At 41.0% G+C, this 19,237-nt stretch overlaps 14 non-coding genes and 12 pseudogenes across 14 annotated transcripts; 1 reads left to right on the top strand and 25 right to left on the bottom strand.

The window, feature by feature from the left end:
• Window positions 1–2,746: 2,746 nt before the first annotated feature.
• On the top strand, window positions 2,747–2,875 carry LOC131713347 (5S ribosomal RNA; annotated as a pseudogene).
• A 125-nt stretch (window positions 2,876–3,000) lies between these two features.
• On the bottom strand, window positions 3,001–3,121 carry LOC131716540 (5S ribosomal RNA; annotated as a pseudogene).
• A 9,648-nt stretch (window positions 3,122–12,769) lies between these two features.
• On the bottom strand, window positions 12,770–12,888 carry LOC131713866 (5S ribosomal RNA; annotated as a pseudogene).
• Window positions 12,889–13,002: 114 nt separating this feature from the next.
• Window positions 13,003–13,121, bottom strand: LOC131712420 (5S ribosomal RNA). Its single transcript, XR_009314313.1, has one exon. It is a non-coding gene; the product is annotated as a 5S ribosomal RNA (ribosomal RNA).
• A 100-nt stretch (window positions 13,122–13,221) lies between these two features.
• LOC131712319 (5S ribosomal RNA) lies at window positions 13,222–13,340 on the bottom strand. The gene has a single exon (XR_009314214.1). It is a non-coding gene; the product is annotated as a 5S ribosomal RNA (ribosomal RNA).
• A 114-nt stretch (window positions 13,341–13,454) lies between these two features.
• LOC131716547 (5S ribosomal RNA) lies at window positions 13,455–13,563 on the bottom strand (annotated as a pseudogene).
• Window positions 13,564–13,797: 234 nt separating this feature from the next.
• On the bottom strand, window positions 13,798–13,926 carry LOC131716229 (5S ribosomal RNA; annotated as a pseudogene).
• A 98-nt stretch (window positions 13,927–14,024) lies between these two features.
• Window positions 14,025–14,143, bottom strand: LOC131710877 (5S ribosomal RNA). Its single transcript, XR_009312760.1, has one exon. It is a non-coding gene; the product is annotated as a 5S ribosomal RNA (ribosomal RNA).
• Window positions 14,144–14,243: 100 nt separating this feature from the next.
• On the bottom strand, window positions 14,244–14,362 carry LOC131719543 (5S ribosomal RNA). Its single transcript, XR_009318442.1, has one exon. It is a non-coding gene; the product is annotated as a 5S ribosomal RNA (ribosomal RNA).
• A 100-nt stretch (window positions 14,363–14,462) lies between these two features.
• On the bottom strand, window positions 14,463–14,581 carry LOC131709967 (5S ribosomal RNA). Its single transcript, XR_009311831.1, has one exon. It is a non-coding gene; the product is annotated as a 5S ribosomal RNA (ribosomal RNA).
• A 114-nt stretch (window positions 14,582–14,695) lies between these two features.
• LOC131714327 (5S ribosomal RNA) lies at window positions 14,696–14,824 on the bottom strand (annotated as a pseudogene).
• A 100-nt stretch (window positions 14,825–14,924) lies between these two features.
• LOC131719544 (5S ribosomal RNA) lies at window positions 14,925–15,043 on the bottom strand. The gene has a single exon (XR_009318443.1). It is a non-coding gene; the product is annotated as a 5S ribosomal RNA (ribosomal RNA).
• Window positions 15,044–15,143: 100 nt separating this feature from the next.
• LOC131709968 (5S ribosomal RNA) lies at window positions 15,144–15,262 on the bottom strand. Its single transcript, XR_009311832.1, has one exon. It is a non-coding gene; the product is annotated as a 5S ribosomal RNA (ribosomal RNA).
• A 114-nt stretch (window positions 15,263–15,376) lies between these two features.
• On the bottom strand, window positions 15,377–15,505 carry LOC131714171 (5S ribosomal RNA; annotated as a pseudogene).
• Window positions 15,506–15,605: 100 nt separating this feature from the next.
• Window positions 15,606–15,724, bottom strand: LOC131719545 (5S ribosomal RNA). The gene has a single exon (XR_009318444.1). It is a non-coding gene; the product is annotated as a 5S ribosomal RNA (ribosomal RNA).
• A 100-nt stretch (window positions 15,725–15,824) lies between these two features.
• LOC131710101 (5S ribosomal RNA) lies at window positions 15,825–15,943 on the bottom strand. Its single transcript, XR_009311970.1, has one exon. It is a non-coding gene; the product is annotated as a 5S ribosomal RNA (ribosomal RNA).
• Window positions 15,944–16,067: 124 nt separating this feature from the next.
• On the bottom strand, window positions 16,068–16,186 carry LOC131714020 (5S ribosomal RNA; annotated as a pseudogene).
• A 100-nt stretch (window positions 16,187–16,286) lies between these two features.
• LOC131718748 (5S ribosomal RNA) lies at window positions 16,287–16,405 on the bottom strand. The gene has a single exon (XR_009317644.1). It is a non-coding gene; the product is annotated as a 5S ribosomal RNA (ribosomal RNA).
• A 114-nt stretch (window positions 16,406–16,519) lies between these two features.
• LOC131720737 (5S ribosomal RNA) lies at window positions 16,520–16,638 on the bottom strand. The gene has a single exon (XR_009319634.1). It is a non-coding gene; the product is annotated as a 5S ribosomal RNA (ribosomal RNA).
• A 100-nt stretch (window positions 16,639–16,738) lies between these two features.
• On the bottom strand, window positions 16,739–16,857 carry LOC131719546 (5S ribosomal RNA). Its single transcript, XR_009318445.1, has one exon. It is a non-coding gene; the product is annotated as a 5S ribosomal RNA (ribosomal RNA).
• A 114-nt stretch (window positions 16,858–16,971) lies between these two features.
• On the bottom strand, window positions 16,972–17,080 carry LOC131715814 (5S ribosomal RNA; annotated as a pseudogene).
• A 97-nt stretch (window positions 17,081–17,177) lies between these two features.
• Window positions 17,178–17,286, bottom strand: LOC131716545 (5S ribosomal RNA; annotated as a pseudogene).
• Window positions 17,287–17,386: 100 nt separating this feature from the next.
• LOC131716085 (5S ribosomal RNA) lies at window positions 17,387–17,495 on the bottom strand (annotated as a pseudogene).
• Window positions 17,496–17,609: 114 nt separating this feature from the next.
• On the bottom strand, window positions 17,610–17,728 carry LOC131713507 (5S ribosomal RNA; annotated as a pseudogene).
• Window positions 17,729–17,842: 114 nt separating this feature from the next.
• Window positions 17,843–17,961, bottom strand: LOC131710541 (5S ribosomal RNA). Its single transcript, XR_009312415.1, has one exon. It is a non-coding gene; the product is annotated as a 5S ribosomal RNA (ribosomal RNA).
• A 100-nt stretch (window positions 17,962–18,061) lies between these two features.
• Window positions 18,062–18,180, bottom strand: LOC131710779 (5S ribosomal RNA). Its single transcript, XR_009312661.1, has one exon. It is a non-coding gene; the product is annotated as a 5S ribosomal RNA (ribosomal RNA).
• Between the last annotated feature and the right edge of the window lie 1,057 nt (window positions 18,181–19,237).

Genomic DNA, 19,237 nt, shown 5'->3' on the forward strand with positions numbered 1-19,237 from the left:
ACGCCTTGCAGGATATGACAACTAATAAAAGTCCTGGTTCAGATGGGTTAACCCTGGAATTTTATCTTAAATTTAAAAATCTTATCTGCCCTATTTTATTACAAGTATTTAAAGAGGTTAAAGAGAAAGGTCTTTTAAGTCCAACAATGAGAATGGGGATAGTTACTTTAATCTACAAGAAACAAGGAGATAAAGCCTTATTAAAAAACTATCGGCCCATAAGTCTGTTGAATTGTGATTATAAGGCACTAACAAGGATTTTCACAAATCGTTTGAAAGCGGTATTGCCTAAGATAATATCCTCCTCCCAAACTTATTGTGTGCCAGGAAGGGATATAGCGGATACAATATGTTCGGTAAGGGATGTAGTTAGTTACTTGAAAATGGAGCAAAAAGAAGGCTATATTTTAAAAGTAGATCAGGAAAAAGCCTTTGATAGGGTGGAACATGATTACTTATTAGAGGTGCTGCAGAGATTTGGTTTTGGGAATAGTTTTACCTCATGGGTTAAGATTTTGTATACCAATATTTTTAGTAGGGTAAAATGTAATGGCAATCTGACTGAGTTCTTCCCAGTGGAGAGGTCAGTGAGACAGGGATATCCTCTCTCTGCTTTGCTGTATTCAGTAATTGCAGAACCCCTGAGCCTGGCAATACAAGGGAATAAAGACATAATTGGAGTCCCAATTCCTGGTTGTAATGAAAAATCAATTATATATCAGCATGCAGATGACACCACACTCACAGTGTCGAGTTCAGACAGCATCCCAAAAATAATGGAAGTGTTCACATCTTACTGTTCTGCTTCAGGGGCAAAAATCAATATTGATAAATCAGAAATTCTCCCTGTAAGGAAAAGCAATACACTTTTAGATATACCTTTCAGAATTGCAGAGGAAAGCCTTCAGATCTTGGGGGTATATATTGGATTAGAAGAGAGGTCAGTGGCTGAAAAGAACTGGCAGGAAAAGATAATCAAAATGAGGGCCATCTTGAATTTGTGGAGTGGCAGGGAGTTGACTCTGAAGGGTAAAGTCTTGGTCATTAATAGTCTGTTTCTTTCCAGGATATGGTATTTACTGAGTGTTAAGGAGATCCCCCAGTGGGCTGAGAAAGAGATTAAAAACATGATGGTTAGGTTTCTGCGGGCTGGGAAACCTGCTAAGATCAGCTATAATACAGTCATTGGGAAAATCAGTAAAGGAGGGCTAATGCTGGCAGATATTGAGCTAAAACGAAAGAGCTTTCGAATTAAAGTGGTTAAAAAGTTTTTAGACCCTACGAATAACAGTGTATGGAAGCACTTTCTGAAACATTTCTTATCAAATTGTGGGGGTTTGGGAATGGGGGAAGAAATTCTATTAATGTGTCTTAAACCTTCAATGGTAAAGGATGTTCCCTGGATTTATAAAGAAGTTCTAGTGGCTTGGTCTGAGTTCTTGCAACATGTCTCTTTTAGCCCAGAGACCAGAGAACAAATATTGGAGCAGCCTCTTTTTTTGAACCCACTGTTAAAAGTACAAGGTGTGAATCTTTATAAAAAGAGTTTTATAGAAGCAGGTGTTAGTAAAATTAAAGACATTATGTACGTTTTTAAAGAAGGCTTTTTACCCAGTTTGGCAATAGTTGACTTGGTAAAAGAAAAGAACGAAGATATTCCCATTAGTATAATAATAAAGGAGTACAGTAAAATACAAAGTGCCGTCCCTGAGAGTTGGGTGAGGGTTATTAATCAAGAACATAACAGCAAACTGTCACGTGGAGTTTCTTTGCCTGTGTTTCTTCTAAAAAGGAAAAATAAATACTTTAACATTATTGAATGTACGACCAAATTGTTCTATTTAGTGTTAATGAGTGTGGTTTTTAAAAAGCCAACGTCGGAGCAATTCTGGCAAAAAAATATTTCCAAACTTTAAAATCTGTACAATTTGGAATAATGTAAGACAGACTTATAAATCTCCCGAATGTGAAGAAAATGATTTTAAACTGAGGCACAACTGCATCTTTACAAAGTGGCTCCTTTTTAAAATGCACAAAAGTGACAATGCCTTGTGTTCAGTGTGTCAAAGTAGAGAGGAAGGATTATTGCATCTATTTGTAAAATGCACTGAACTGCAGGGGCTGAGGGAATACTTGAGGGGTTTAATAGAGGGGTTCTTTAAATTTGCAGAGCAGAATGTACTCAATACATTGTCATGGGAGGAAATGTTTTTGTTTGGATTGACTGATAAAATAGATAATGTTAACACTCTAGCGGTGAACTTATTTTTGAGTTATGCAAGGTATACAGTTTTAAAGAGAAGAAACATGGCGGAGTTTCATAATATGAAAGTAGATATTGTAAAATTGTATATTTTTTACGTGAAGAAAAATATTTCATATATATTTCATTACTGTGTAGAACATAAACAAATGGAGCATTTTGATGAAAAAATTCTCTATAACAATATTTTTTCTTAGGAAAACACATCAGCCTTGTTTTCAAGTTGTAAATATTGTACAATGTTAGAATAATAAATAAATAAATAAATAAATAATAATAATAAAAATAAAAAAAAAATAAGCCTGATCTCAGAAGCTAAGCAATGTTGGGCTTGGTTAGTACTTGGATGGGAGACCACCTGGGAATATCAAGTGCTGCAGGCATTACATTTTACAATTGAAATGTGTGGAGGACAAAAGGAAATTTTGGAGTTATCACCCCCAGCTCACTAAACATAAAAGTCATGAAAGCAGAAATGCAATCGCCTGCGGCCACACCACCTTGAATAAGCCTGATCTCGCCTGATCTCGTCTGATCTCAGAAGCTAAGCAATGTTGGGCTTGGTTAGTACTTGGATGGGAGACCACCTGGGAATATCAAGTGCTGCAGGCATTACATTTTACAATTGAAATGTGTGGAGGACAAAAGGAAATTTTGGAGGAATCACCCCCAGCTCACTAAACATAAAAGTCATGGAAGCAAAAATGCAATCGCCTGCGGCCACACCACCTTGAATAAGCCTGATCTCGTCCTGATATTCCCAGGTGGTCTCCCATCCAAATACTAACCAAGCCCAACATTGCTTAGCTTCTGAGATCAGACGAGACCAGGCTTATTCAAGGTGGTGTGGCCGCAGGCGGTTGCAGTTCTGCTTTCATGACTTTTATGTTTGGTGAGCTGGGGGTGATTCCTCCAAAATTTCCTTTTCTCCTCCACACATTTCAATTGTAAAATGTAATTTAAAAATGTAATGCCTGCAGCACTTGATATTTCCAGGTGTATGGTGTCCATTTTAGGACATCCTCAGACCTTACCCCTCCTCAAGTCAATCCTCACCCCTCCTCAAGTCAATCGTCAGACATCAGACCTCACCCCTCCTCGAGTCAATCGTCAGACCTCCTCGAGTCAATCGTCACCCCTCCTCGAGTCAATCGTCACCCCTCCTCGAGTCAATCGTCAGACCGCCTCGAGTCAATCATCACCCCTCCTCGAGTCAATCGTCAGACCTCCTCGAGTCAATCGTCACCCCTCCTCGAGTCAATCGTCAACCCTCCTCGAGTCAATCGTCACCCCTCCTCGAGTCAATCGTCACCCCTCCTCGAGTCAATCGTCACCCCTCCTCAAGTCAATCGTCAGACCACTTCAAGCCATACTATCCCCTCCCCCTTTTTACGGTTACTGGAATAGCTGGACAGAAGTTTAGCAGTGCAGTTTTACTTGCTCTAGAGACCGGTGAGTACTAGAACAATTTAAAAAAAATAAAAATAAAAAATACACAAATTAAATAGGCCCATATTAATATACGTACACAAACGTACCTTAATAGGACAGCGTGAGTTAGTGCAGTTCAATGTGTTGTACGTTAATTTGAAAATACGTTAAAGAAACTACGTATATTTATTTCACATTTTTTAATTACTTTTATAATATAGGTTGCTGGTGTTTTGCAGTGTTGAAAATCAGACGATGGAAAACCAGAACCGTATTTTTTAAGTGAAAACATACACCAATAACTCTTTCTTCATAATCTTATTATTATAATTACATTTTATCGTAAAAAGAGTAGTTTGAACTTTGAAAACGTTTTATTTCTAACATTGTATATATTAGGGTGGGTTTATGAATTTAATCAACTAAAATCTAAGATGCGTTGCTAATAATGACCAATCTTGCTATAAATTAAGCAAGCCTTTGAATACAAAAATAGATTTAACTGTACAAAAATATATATATATTTTAAATAAAATGTACTATTTTTTTTCTCGCAGCCATCTAGGATTTTCTCAGTTGGCATATATGAATACATGTTTGTGTTTTATTTAATTTTTCTAATAATCTTAATTATGTATGCTTATGAGATAGTGAAGTCAAAATAAGGAGATAGTAAATCAAAATAATGTGATACTAATTCAAAATAATGAGATAGTATGTCGAACTTATAATGTAATTTTAAAATGTATTTCTTTTTTTATTTGTGCCGGAAATGGGCTTCCATTGGCTTCCACGTTACGTTTTTAGCGAATTAGTAATTACATATCTTTTTTTTCCCAGTGGAATATGGCAGACTACAATGATCAGTATGATCAGCTGAAGAACGAATTAAAAGAAGGTAGTATAAACTGTATTTAGCATTTCTAGATATTTAATGTTGCACTCATTTTAAGTTATTAGTATTGTCTGCAGTTCTGTTGCAAAAGCTAACTCTATTTTTTAATTAAATTCATAGCACGAGCATTTTGTGGTAGCTAACTTAAGACGACTGTCGACTTGGTTTTTCAGCTCTGCACACTCCTTGCTAACAACAACGTTTTCCATTACACTCCTACATCAATAATTACATTATTGTAAACTGCACATTTGATTTAATTTGTGATTGTTGTACATATAGGAATACTGACAGACAATGGGTTTGATACACGCGTGAGAGCCCTGTTGAAAAGGACATCGCAGTCAGACGTCGTCAGTAAATGCCAAGGTAATTATGAGTCATTTCAGACCTCTTATAAATTGTGTTAAAGCTTGAAAAGTAATATCTTAAAGGGGGCTGTGTTCCTATCAGTGCAAGTTCTTACTAAAAGGAAGGTCGGGATGATTGGCTGTACTGTATGTAATTAATCCTCCGGACTGTAGATGGCAGTGCAAACAATCCAACGACAATTGTTTTACCACATTTAATAATGTTAAATATATTAAGTTGACAAATAAACCCTATGTAGCTACCAGATCACTGCTTTCTATGTGTTTTTATTGGGAAGATGGGTGTTTAATACATTTTTATTTGGGAAGATTTCAAATAAACTATAATAAAAATAAAACTAAAAATGCAATTCGTTTTATTTTTATTATTGTTTATTTGCCATCTTCCCAAATAAAAATGTATTAAACACCCATCTCCCCAATAAAACACATAGAAAGCAGTGATCTGGTAGCTACATAGTGTTTATTTGCCATCGTCCCTAATTAAAATGTGTCTGACCTATCTTCCTAATAGAAACCTAAAAAACCAAAAAAAATAGAAAGCATTACCTAGGCAGTGTCTCTTTAGCATCTTTCTCCAGACTCTTTTTTTTAATACTCATCTTTTGTACGGATGCCAAAAATAAATATTTTCCGAACAGCTTTTTGCATGAATTTAAAACATTTTCATTGTTCGTAGTGACGACTATATGTATTGCGACCAATTCTCCCAGTCATCCAGTCATCCTTTTATTATGACCTGATGTTGTATGGGAAACGCATGAGGTGGCTCAGAGACTGGACACCTTTTTATTCTTTATAACTCACAATTATGATACAGTTTCCTTCAAAGTTAATCTGAAGATACATTCATAATAATGAATGTACAAGGGCACAATATGGAGTCACAATTTTGGGGAAACTGAATAGGTGATATTTATATACAGCTTGGAGTTCTACATAATTTAAAAAAAAAAAAAAAAAAAAAAAAAAACCTATCCATCAAAGTGCAGACTTGGGATGTAATGCATGTAATTGCGAATTCAGAGGTTGAGAAGATCATGAACAGGTGAATTTGATTGAGTTGAATAAATAGCAATTGATAGAGGTGTGATTTACATGTCTAAACTTGATAAATACACATGGCAAATTATTTTAAAAACATTAAATACAAACGCAAATACTTGTAGTTCAAAATATTTAAATTACAAAACCAAATGCAGATACTTCAAATTTTGTTTTTAAATGTCTGGTCAGGTGTTAAACTATTACATTTACAATGTATTCCCCCTCTAAATCACAATTCACTGGTTGCCTACGAGGGCTTGAGAGGAGGCGAAATTGGGAGTGAGATATTAAGAATGAGACCAGATGAGAGGATTTCTCCGGTTGCTTAGGAGGCTTGAGAGGGGTGAGACATTTGAGAGTTTAAGAGTGAGACGAGTTTGAGGGATGGCGAGATTGAGGGCTGGAGTTTGGGAATGGTGCTTAGTAACATTGAGGTTAGATACTGATAGCAGGACGAGATAGGGGGGACGAAGAGTTTTCCCTTCTCGTCGGGTCAGGCAGCATCCTCTGGCTGCTGGGCGACGTAGAGAGGGAGACATGAGAAGAGCAAAGGATTAGATATAAACACTTTCCGCCAGGTCAGGCAGCATCCTCCGACTGCTGGGTGACCTAAAAGTGAGAGAGAGAGCAAAGTTTAGACATATAACATACAACAAACTGACTCTCGCTCCCGACGGGTCAGGCAGCATCCTCTGGCTGCTGGGCGTTTAGTGGAGCAAGAGACAGGAAGGGGACGAACAGGACAAAAGGACAGATCCTTCGCAACTCAGTGCAGCATCCTCAGGCAGCTAAGCTGGCAGCTGGGCGGCGTGGAGAGCTTAGGAAAAAGTGTCTCGGGTCCGTTTAGGAGAGACGAAAACAGAGAAACCCCCCCCCCCTCGGTCGGGGCCCGCTCGGCAGGTGGAGGCACGGCCTACTGCATAAGGGGACTGAAATGGTCCTGGACCTGAAATAGAAGAGAGGAGATGGGACAGCAAGGTTGAGGCCTGGAAGGCTTAGCGCATAAGCAGCAGAAGAATAGGATGTGGCCGGGGGTCCCCTCAGGCCGGCGAGGAACAGCCGGGCGGCAGTGGTTGAGACGAGAGGCCGACCCGGACAGCCGGGGGAGTGAGACTCACAAGAACCACACCGTGGGATAGAAAAGAGATCGCAGAGCCGCACACATAAACAAAAGCTAGAAGAAAAGAGAAAAGACAAGAGATGTTAGTAGACAACCTATGCCTATAAGCCGTCCGCACTGTGGAGAGGAAAAACCCCCCTGCAGGGAGGAAACCTCTGGTGGGCCTGGCGGAGAGGGCGCCCCCCACTCCGGGCAAGCTAACAAGTGCTTGGTGAGCTGTGGCGATGTCTGCAGAGGATGATCTAATATAAAGTTCACAGCTGAAGAGATCCAGCGCCCCATAGACTTAATCAAAGTGTTGATACCTGCGCTGGCCGCGGAGGCAGCTGCTCCGATCCAGAATGAATGGGGAAAAATAGTAGAAGAAAGTCCGATCCGTGACGAGAGGGTGCATAAACGGGATGAGAACCAGTGACTCGTAAGTATAGATCTGGAGCTGTCGAAGAGGGGATCTGACAGAAGATACTGAATCCTCGGCTTAATTGGACCGTTTTTGAAGATCTGATGAAGAGGATAAAGTGGTTTCCGGGGATTTGAGAGAGATCTGAGCACTTGAGGCCTAGAGCTGGGAAGCTGGAAATTGATGGAGTTGAGAATTCTGCACAGCGGAGAAATCCAAAGGCGACGGTCAGGCACAGGGTTTCCATGACGATGTCGTTGAATAGGTTGAAGCATCCTTGCGGGAGAGCAGTGATGAGACAAAGGAGAAGGTCAGTAGAGATTGATTAACTTGATGGAGAGGAGGGGAGCAGGCTTTTCTCCATACCTCTGAGCGTTCTCTCTAGAGATCCGCTATCTCTAGAACGGACGAGAGGAGAAAGATTGGAGGCGAAATTGATACTGAATGCCCGCTAGGTAGCATCTAAATAGAGGAGGGGGCTAAACGTAGAGACAGCCTGAGGTGAGTGATGAAGGCGAGGAGGAGCTGTAGGTTGAAAGAGGTATGAGATCCGTTGTTTTTTTTTTTTTTTAATTATTTATTTTTTACTCGCAAAAGTGAGTAAATGAAGACCAGGCAGTCGAGTAGGAGGAACGGGTAGATGGGGCGAGAGCGTTCTCCATGAATCCACGTGGTGATTGAAGGAGGCCGGAGAGAGAGTTATTCAGTTGAATATTGTTTTGCTGAAAGGTAGTACGAGACGAGGGTTGGGGTCTGCTCCTTGGACCAGGTTGCAGAACTTCTGGATCTTGATGTAACTGTCTGTTTTGAAGTCCTGATGAAGTCCTGATTTTTTTTTTTTTTTATTTATTTATTTTTATTTTAACTGCAAGGTGTAGTGTTCTGTAGTAAAATTACTACAGCTGGCCAAAGTCCAGTATCTGGGTGCGTGGAATGGTTCACAAGACCTCATGGTTGAAATGGCTTAACGCTCAGAGTCTATCCATTGTATTCCCCTTGATGTCTTGGTACTCTTGCTTTTTTTTTTTTTTTTTAAACCGGTAAATCACAGGTGTTGTCATGGTAAGTTCACAGGGTGCACTCTGTTCCTTCAGGAATCCTGCAGAGGAAGTGCTTCACAAGAGCAGTTAGACATAGTACTTCCAAGGTAAGGTCATTGCATAGACAGAGCAGCTTTTTCTGAGGGTAGATATTAAAGAGTGAAGGATGTCTATTGATATAGGGAGCCAGGAGGAAGCAGCAGGGAGGGGGCTCTTGAGGATCTCTCTGAGTGTCAAGCAAACTGATGGGATGGATAGGAGTGTTGAAGAAGGGACGGAGATGAGGTGGCAGAAATACTAAATTCCGGAGATGTAGGCTTTAACGGTAGAGGGGGCTAAGTGAAGAGAATCCCTTGCATGGGCGATGGAGGCTAGAATCCGTTGCTCATTAAATCAGAATGGGATGTATTTTGAGTGCAGAAAGTTGTAAATGTTTTCCATCCAGAGGTAAATGAAGATTTGGTCGCTGGGACTAAGAGTGTGGCCATGTAGTGATGAGCAGATTGCAGAAGGTTGGAGAGTGTTGTATTTAGTTGAACGGCAGATGTTGGTGTTGCAGAGTTTGATGAGGGCTGAGGTGGCAGCTGGACCTGAACAAATATATGAAATCGACTGCTGAGATGTTTTTAAAACGAAGGCAGAGAGCTGAGATGCCAACCATCCTGTGTTAGTTAATACGGGATTGATCAGCGGTTTGCTACCATCTTGTCTGTTTGGAATGGAAAAGGTGAACTCATAAATCAGAGATTTGGGTTTCATAACTCCAATCATTCTCCAAATAGTGGAACTCCTTAATTCATAAATCAAACAGATTTCCAGTCTCGTACCATATATTAAAGCTTGTAGTATCTGAGAGGATGAGCGGACATATGACTAAATTGCTGAGGAAGTCAAGCTCTCCGTGTATATATATATCTTAGATCCAGGTATTGGAGGAAAGCTGGAGTGTTGGAAGCTCTGGAGGAGAGCAGTTGCAGATTTGAACAGTAAACTAAAGCCACTTTTGTATGCTGCAATAGAAGCAGATCTGAAGAGGGAGCCGAGATTTGCTGTAATGAGGAGATATTAACAGTAGAGGCAAGATCTGCTGAACGGGCAGAGATCTGAGGGAGTAAACGATGGAATGCTGTCAGTAGTCTGCAGTGGCCTGCTGTAGAGAGCAGAGAGCTGCTGAATGCGGTGAAAATTGGTATTTGAGAGTTAAGGCGTTTTTAGATGATGTCGGCGATGGGGCTGCCTTTGGGCAGAAATGAAGAATGCATAGATCTGAGGCCGCTGCAGAACCTGAGAGGATAGGAATGCGTTGCTCGGAGGCTGCTACAAAACCTATTGATTTGATCAGGAGCAGTCTAAGAGTGTATTGTCCATTGCGGGATACGAGGACGCTTGACTGAAATGTTGATAATCGTAGCACATAGTTTCCGAATGTGACTGGTAGCTCAAATTGAATGAAATGGACTTTGAAAGTTATATTAAGTGCCTTGATGAAGTTGGGGGCAAATAAGGAAGTGCAAATCCAGGAACAAGAAGGTTGCAGGAATGGCCTGATGCAGGGAAGCTGTAAATTAATGTGACAGTGGATTCTTAACATCTCAGAAAGCTGATAAGCATGGCTTCATGACAAGGTTCTCAAGGGGAGGAGTTTGGATTTGAAAAAAATTCAAGTTAATATATGTAGAAAAAGAGGTTGAGGCAGGAGGGTACTGAGAATCCCTCAAAGACAACGAACTGCAGGAATTGGAGTTTGGAGAGTGCCAGATTCGCAGCGATAGCAAATCATCTTAAATTATGTAGAGCTTGTGGTGTTATGCTGCCATCTAGAGGTTTTGATTGGAATTGAAACTATTGGCTTCAGTGAAGCAGGGTAGCATATATTTGGTTATTGCGATTACAATCCTAGTCTATGTATTAAGCATTTGCTTTAGAACAGTTAGTGATGATATAAGTAAGTTAATGTAGGTCTAGAAGAGGAGCCTGCAGTATTTAGATGTCACAATTCGGCGAGTTGAAGCTCTCATGTTGCAAAAGCGCTGCAGCAGGAGCCAGAAAATTGCAGTCGTGTGGCACAGGCTCTCATTGCCTGTTAAAGCTGCCAGGTCGCCGTAGCAACTTACCACTCCCAGTAGTCACTCGCTGAGGCGTTGCCGTGGTAACCATGGTCTGTGAGGCGCCGGTGTAAAACAGTTGCAGTGCAGCGGTGACATTGAAACAGTCTTTCTGATGAAAACGCAGACCAAGTTGAGAATGACGGTGCGTTTTGAACGGCGCAGACTGAGCAGGTAGGAAAATAGCTGATACTATCTTGCGAGCGCAGACACAGAAACGGCTTGCAGTGAAAGAAACGAACAACAAAAAACAAACACAGACAAGGAAGCGGAAATAGTGCTGGGTTAAAGTAGAAAAAGAGAGCGAGATAGACAGGAGGGGCAGCCAATAACACGTACGTGGAGCAGTGCTGGCCATGCCCTAATAATTGACGTGGCGATCACTGCATTGTGCGATTGGCTGGAAATACTAAATGAGGCTGAACTGGGATCAGCTTCCACCCAGAAGAGATCGCGGACGCTACCGGGCAGGATGCCACGGAGGGAAGGTAAGACAGGCTAAAGAAAAGGAAATAGGAAAGAAGAAAAAAGGAGCGCAAAGCGGGAGAGCGCCCTCTACGGCATCCCCCGAATTACGCCTAAAGGCTAACATAAAACAGGATCAGGGGAACCTTGGTTCAGTTGACTTTTCAGATAAAGGAGGGGTTCGGAGGAAAAACAAGGAATGAGATCATAGGTTTGGAGTTGGACAAATATGAAGTCTTGAATTTATTGGTACATGACTCCAATTAATTCTGAAAAGTTGGTCCGGATCTTTTGAAAACTATCATTTGTAAAAGGGATAAGAGCTGTCTCAACAGATTAATGATTGGATTTAATTGAGGCGTCCCATGTATCCCAAAGAGACGAAAAACCTATAAAACTCCTAAGTAATTACAATGGAGTACCACACTCATACCTGACAGGGTAATGTGGTCCATTATGTGCAGACCTACACAGTTGAGCTGATTGAACTCAGTTTCATTTGCCTGGTGAAGACAGTTATATTCTTTTACGATTTATATTTAAGGGTAAGCATTAATCAATTATTATTTTATCTCACATGTATCGCATGCATTGCTATAAAGGATTCACAATATGTTCTAGAATTAAGAGAGTATTCTGTTGAATGTGCTGAAAGATACCATTGGGTGCTTTGGGTGATGTGTTCTTGGTCTGCCCGCAGCCCTTGCAAATACATATAAATGTATTAAAGTGTTAACGTAAATATCTGTTAAGACACTGGACTGCCCAGAACATCTGTCAGCTGGGGATATGAAGTAGCCTGTAGCTACTAAATCCAATATTTAACCGTTAATAAACCAAATGAGTACTGATCATACTCTGATTCGTAAAAAAAACTTTAAATACATAAGTCTGTGAATTTCTTGAGTACTAAATTAGTCAATTGGATATATTGCGGGTCCAGTGCATGAACAATACCCCACTAGGAGTAACAATATCTCTGTCCTCCTAACGTCTCCCCTGAGATAAGAGTCTGTGTTGAGCAAACAAAAAGAATATGTAAGAAATGTGAACCCTCAGTATTCGTGACAATGTTATCTTATCAAGGTTAGGTTTCACTTTCACCTTCGCTCTTCTAAACATTTTTTCCCCCCTGTCTCAACCCAGTCCTCCTTCTCTCTTTTGTTGTTTCCAATTCCCTCAGCCACAGTTAGCATAGTTTACCCTAAAAGGCAAGTTATGCTCAGCCCTTCTGTTGAACAGTCCCCAGAAGCTTGTAACTGCTCTACCCCCTACTTACTTGTTGATGCAGATTCCAACCGGACCCCCGGCTCCCTTGCAATATCTGTCGATAGTGCTTGGTAATCAGCAGCCTCCATTTCTAAGAAAAAAGATGAAAATTAAAGTAGAAAAAGCTACAAATAAAATCCCCAAACAGAGATTCCTCCACTAGCACAGTGTAGGTTTCACCTCAGATCACATGACCAATCCCACAATCCACCAGGCTTATTCAAGGTGGTGTGGCCACAGGCGGTTGCTGTTCTGTGTTTATGACACTTATGTTAGGTAAGCTGGGGGTGATTCCGCCGAGATTTCCTTTTTTTGTCCCCTGTTCACACATTTCAATGGTAAAATGTAATTACAAAAATGTAAGGCCTGCAACACTTGATATTCCCAGGCAGTCTCCCATCCAAGTACTAACCAAGCCCAACGTTGAGTAGCTTCTGAGATCAGAAGAGATCAGGCGTATTCAAGGTGGTGTGGCCGCAGGCGATTGCTGTTCTGTGTTTATGACTTTTATGTTTAGTGAGCTGGGGGTGATTCCTCCAAAATTTCCTTTTGTCCTCCACACATTTCAATTGTAAAATGTAATTACAAAAATATAATGCCTGCAACACTTAATATTCCCAGGTGGTCTCCCATCCAAGTACTAACCAAGCCCAACATTGCTTAGCTTCTGAGATCAGACGAGATCAGGCTTATTCAAGGTGGTGTGGCCGCAGGCGATTGCATTTCTGCTTTCATGACTTTTATGTTTAGTGAGCTGGGGGTGATTCCTCCAAAATTTCCTTTTGTCCTCCACACATTTCAATTGTAAAATGTAATTCCTGCAGCACTTGATATTCCCAGGTGGTCTCCCATCCAAGTACTAACCAAGCCCAACATTGCTTAGCTTTTGAGATCAGACGAGATCAAGCTTATTCAAGGTGGTGTGGCCGCAGGCGATTGCATTTCTGCTTTCATGACTTTTATGTTTAGTGAGCTGGGGGTGATTCCTCCAAAATTTCCTTTTGTCCTCCACACATTTCAATTGTAAAATGTAATTACAAAAATGTAATGCTTGCAGCACTTGATATTCCCAGGTGGTCTCCCAGCCAAGTACTAACCAAGCCTAACATTGCTTAGCTTCTGAGATCAGACTTATTCAAGGTGGTGTGGCCGCAGGCGATTGCATTTCTGCTTTCATGACTTTTATGTTTAGTGAGCTGGGGGTGATTCCTCCAAAATTTAATTTTGTCCTCCACACATTTCAATTGTAAAATGTAATTACAAAAATGTAATTAGGCGATTGCAGTTCTGCTTTCATGACTTTTATGTTTAGTGAGCTGGGGGTGATTCCTCCAAAATTTCCTTTTGTCCTCCACACATTTCAATTGTAAAATGTAATTACAAAAATGTAATGCCGGTAGCACTTGATATTCCCAGGTGGTCTCCCATCCAAGTACTAACCAAGCCCAACATTGCTTAGCTTCTGAGATCAGACGAGATGAGGCAAGATCAGGCTTATTCAAGGTGATGTGGCCGCAGGCGATTGCATTTCTGCTTTCATGACTTTTATGTTTAGTGAGCTGGGGGTGATTCCTCCAAAATTTCCTTTTGTCCTCCACATTTCAATTGTAAAATGTAATGCCTGCAGCACTTGATATTCCCAGGTGGTCTCCCATCCAAGTACTAACCAAGCCCAACATTGCTTAGCTTCTGAGAGCAGACGAGATCAGGCTTTTTCAAGGTGGTGTGGCCGCAGGCGATTGCATTTCTGCTTTCATGACTTTTATGTTTAGTGAGCTGGGGGTGATTCCTCCAAAATTTCCTTTTGTCCTCCACACATTTCAATTGTAAAATGTAATGCCTGCAGCACTTGATATTCCCAGGTGGTCTCCCATCCAAGTACTAACCAAGCCCAACATTGCTTAGCTTCTGAGATCAGACGAGATCAGGCTTATTCAAGGTGGTGTGGCCGCAGGCGATTGCATTTCTGCTTTCATGACTTTTATGTTTAGTGAGCTGGGGGTGATTCCTCCAAAATTTCCTTTTGTCCTCCACACATTTGAATTGTAAAATGTAATGCCTGCAGCACTTGATATTCCCAGGTGGTCTCCCATCCAAGTACTAACCAAGCCCAACATTGCTTAGCTTCTGAGATCAGACGAGATCAGGCTTAATCAAGGTGGTGTGGCCGCAGGCGATTGCAGTTCTGCTTTCATGACTTTTATGTTTAGTGAGCTGGGGGTGATTCCTCCAAAATTTCCTTTTGTCCTCCACACATTTCAATTGTAAAATGTAATTACAAAAATGTAATGCCTGCAGCACTTGATATTCCCAGGTGGTCTCCCATCCAAGTACTAACCAAGCCCAACATTGCTTAGCTTCTGAGATCAGACGAGATCAGGCGAGATCAGGCTTATTCAAGGTGGCGTGTCCGCAGGCGATTGCATTTCTGCTTTCATGACTTTTATGTTTAGAGAGCTGGGGGTGATTGCTCCAAAATTTCCTTTTGTCCTCCACACATTTCAATTGTAAAATGTAATGCCTGCAGCACTTGATATTCCCAGGTGGTCTCCCATCCAAGTACTAACCAAGCCCAACATTGCTTAGCTTCTGAGATCAGACGAGATCAGGCTTATTCAAGGTGGTGTGGCCGCAGGCGATTGCATTTCTGCTTTCATGACTTTTATGTTTAGTGAGCTGGGGGTGATTCCTCCAAAATTTCCTTTTGTCCTCCACACATTTGAATTGTAAAATGTAATGCCTGCAGCACTTGATATTCCCAGGTGGTCTCCCATCCAAGTACTAACCAAGCCCAACATTGCTTAGCTTCTGAGATCAGACGAGATCAGGCTTAATCAAGGTGGTGTGGCCGCAGGCGATTGCAGTTCTGCTTTCATGACTTTTATGTTTAGTGAGCTGGGGGTGATTCCTCCAAAATTTCCTTTTGTCCTCCACACATTTCAATTGTAAAATGTAATTACAAAAATGTAATGCCTGCAGCACTTGATATTCCCAGGTGGTCTCCCATCCAAGTACTAACCAAGCCCAACATTGCTTTGCTTCTGAGATCAGACGAGATCAGGCGAGATCAGGCTTATTCAAGGTGGCGTGGCCGCAGGCGATTGCATTTCTGCTTTCATGACTTTTATGTTTAGTGAGCTGGGGGGGATTCCTCCAAAATTTCCTTTTGTCCTCCACACATTTCAATTGTAAAATGTAATGCCTGCAGCACTTGATATTCCCAGGTGGTCTCCCATCCAAGTACTAACCAAGCCCAACATTGCTTAGCTTCTGAGATCAGACGAGATCAGGCTTATTCAAGGTGGTGTGGCCGCAGGCGATTGCATTTCTGCTTTCATGACTTTTATGTTTAGTGAGCTGGGGGTTATTCCTCCAAAATTTCCTTTTGTCCTCCACACATTTGAATTGTAAAATGTAATGCCTGCAGCACTTGATATTCCCAGGTGGTCTCCCATCCAAGTACTAACCAAGCCCAACATTGCTTAGCTTCTGAGATCAGACGAGATCAGGCTTATTCAAGGTGGTGTGGCCGCAGACAACTGCATTTCTGCTTTCATGACTTTTATGTTTAGTGAGCTGGGGGTGTTTCCTCCAAAATTCCTCCAAAATTCCTTTTGTCCTCCACACATTTCAATTGTAAAATGTAATTACAAAAATGTAATGCCTGCAGCACTTGATATTCCCTGGTGGTCTCCCATCCAAGTACTAACCAAGCCCAACATTGTTTAGCTTCTGAGATAAGACGAGATCAGGCTTATTCAAGGTGGTGTGGCCGCAGGCGATTGCATTTCTGCTTTCATGACATTTATGTTTAGTGAGCTGTGTTTGATTCCTCCAAAATTTCCTTTTGTCCTCCACACATTTCAATTGTAAAATGTAATGCCTGCAGCACTTGATATTCCCAGGTGGTCTCCCATCCAAGTACTAACCAAGCCCAACATTGCTTAGCTTCTGAGATCAGACGAGATCAGGCTTATTCAAAGTGGTGTGACCGCAGGCGATTGCATTTCTGCTTTCATGACTTTTATGTTTAGTGAGCTGGGGGTGATTCCTCCAAAATTTCCTTTTGTCCTCCACACATTTCAATTGTAAAATGTAATTACAAAAATGTAATGCCTGCAGCACTTGATATTCCCAGGTGGTCTCCCATCCAAGTACTAACCAAGCCCAATATTGCTTAGCTTCTGAGATCAGACGAGATCAGGCTTATTCAATGTGGTGTGGCCGCAGGCGATTGCATTTCTGCTTTCATGACTTTTATGTTTAGTGAGCTGGGGGTGATTCCTCCAAAATTTCCTTTTGTCCTCCACACATTTCAATTGTAAAATGTAATGCCTGCAGCACTTGATATTCCCAGGTGGTCTCCCATCCAAGTACTAACCAAGCCCAACATTGCTTAGCTTCTGAGATCAGACGAGATCAGGCTTATTCAAGGTGGTGTGGCCGCAGGCGATTGCATTTCTGCTTTCATGACTTTTATGTTTAGTGAGCTGGGGGTGATTCCTCCAAAATTTCCTTTTGTCCTCCACACATTTCAATTGTAAAATGTAATTACAAAAATGTAATGCCTGCAGCACTTGATATTCCCAGGTGGTCTCCCATCCAAGTACTAACCAAGCCCAACATTGCTTAGCTTCTGAGATCAGACTTATTCAAGGTGGTGTGGCCGCAGGCGATTGCATTTCTGCTTTCATGACCTTTATGTTTCGTGAGCTGGGGGTGATTCCTCCAAAATTTCCTTTTGTCCACACATTTCAATTGTAAAATGTAATGCCTGCAGCACTTGATATTCCCAGGTGGTTTCCCATCCAAGTACTAACCAAGCCCAACAGTGCTTAGCATCGGAGATCAGGCTTATTCAAGGTGGTGTGGCCGCAGGCGATTGCATTTCTGCTTTCATGACTTTTATGTTTAGTGAGCTGGGGGTGATTCCTCCAAAATTTCCTTTTGTCCTCCACACATTTCAATTGTAAAATGTAATGCCTGCAGCACTTGATATTCCCAGGTGGTCTCCCATCCAAGTACTAACCAAGCCCAACATTGCTTAGCTTCTGTGATCAGGCTTATTCAAGGTGGTGTGGCCGCAGGCGATTGCATTTCTGCTTTCATGACTTTTATGTATAGTGAGCTGGGGGTGATTCCTCCGAAATTTCCTTTTGTCCTCCACACATTTCAATTGTAAAATGTAATTATAAAAATGTAATGCCGGCAGCACTTGATATTCCCAGGTGGTCTCCCATCCAAGTACTAACCAAGACCAACATTGCTTAGCTTCTGAAATCAGATGAGATCAGGCTTATTCAAAGTGGTGTGGCTGCAGGCGATTGCAGTTCTGCTTTCATGACTTTTATGTTTGGTGAGCTGGGGGTGATTCCTCCAAAATTTCCTTTTGTCCTCCACACATTTCAATTGTAAAATGTAATTACAAAAATGTAATGCCTGCAGCACTTGATATTCCCAGGTGGTCTCCCATCCAAGTACTAACCAAGCCCAACATTGCTTAGCTTCTGAAATCAGATGAGATCAGGTTTAATCAAGGTGGTGTGGCTGCAGGCAATTGCAGTTCTGCTTTCATGACTTTTATTTTCGGTGAGCAGGGGTTAATTCCTCCAAAATTTACTTTTGTCCTCCACACAATTCAATTGTAAAATGAAAAGCCTGGAGCACTTGATATTCCCAGGTGGTCTCCCATCCAAGTACTAACCAAGCCCAACATTGCTTAGCTTCTGAGATCAGACGAGATCAGGCTTATTCAAGGTGGTATGGCCGCAGGCGGTTGCAGTTCTGCTTTCATGACTTTTATGTTTGGTGAGCTGGGGGGTGATTCCTCTGAAATTTCCTTTTGTCCTCCACACATTTCAATTGTAAAATGTAATGCCTGCAGCACTTGATATTTCCAGGTGTACGGTGTCCATTTTAGGACATCCTCAGACCTTACCCCTCCTCAAGTCAATCCTCACCCCTCCTCATGTCAATCCTCACCCCTCCTCGAGTCAATCGTCAGACATCAGACCTCACCCCTCCTCGAGTCAATCGTCAGACCTCCTTGAGTCAATCGTCAGACCACTTCAAGCCATACTATCCCCTCCCCCTTTTTACGGTTACTGGAATAGCTGGACAGAAGTTTAGCAGTGCAGTTTTACTTGCTCGAGAGACCGGTGAGTACTAGAACAATTTAAAAAAAATAAAAATAAAAAATACACAAATTAAATAGGCCTATATTAATATACGTACACAAACGTACCTTAATAGGACAGCGTGAGTTAGTGCAGTTCAATGTGTTGTACGTTAATTTGAAAATACGTTAAAGAAACTACGTATATTTTCTTCACATTTTTTAATTACTTTTATAATATAGGTTGCTGGTGTTTTGCAGTGTTGAAAATCAGACGATGGAAAACCAGAACCGTATCTTTTAAGTGAAAACATACACCAATAACTCTTTCTTCATAATCTTATTATTATAATTACATTTTATCGTAAAAGGAGTAGTTTGAACTTTGAAAACGTTTTATTTCTAACATTGTATATATTAGGGTGGGTTTATGAATTTAATCAACTAAAATCTAAGATGCGTTGCTAATAATGACCAATCATGCTATAAATTAAGCAAGCCTTTGAATACAAAAATAGATTTAACTGTACAAAAATATATATATATTTTAAATAAAATGTACTATTTTTTTCTCGCAGCCATCTAGGATTTTCTAAGTTGGCATATTTGAATACATGTTTGTGTTTTATTTAATTTTTCTAATAATCTTAATTATGTATGCTTATGAGATAGTGAAGTCAAAATAAGGAGATAGTAAATCAAAATAATGTGATACT

This window comes from Acipenser ruthenus, chromosome 44, assembly GCF_902713425.1.
Source record: "Acipenser ruthenus chromosome 44, fAciRut3.2 maternal haplotype, whole genome shotgun sequence".
NCBI classification, from domain to species: Eukaryota; Metazoa; Chordata; class Actinopteri; order Acipenseriformes; family Acipenseridae; genus Acipenser; species Acipenser ruthenus.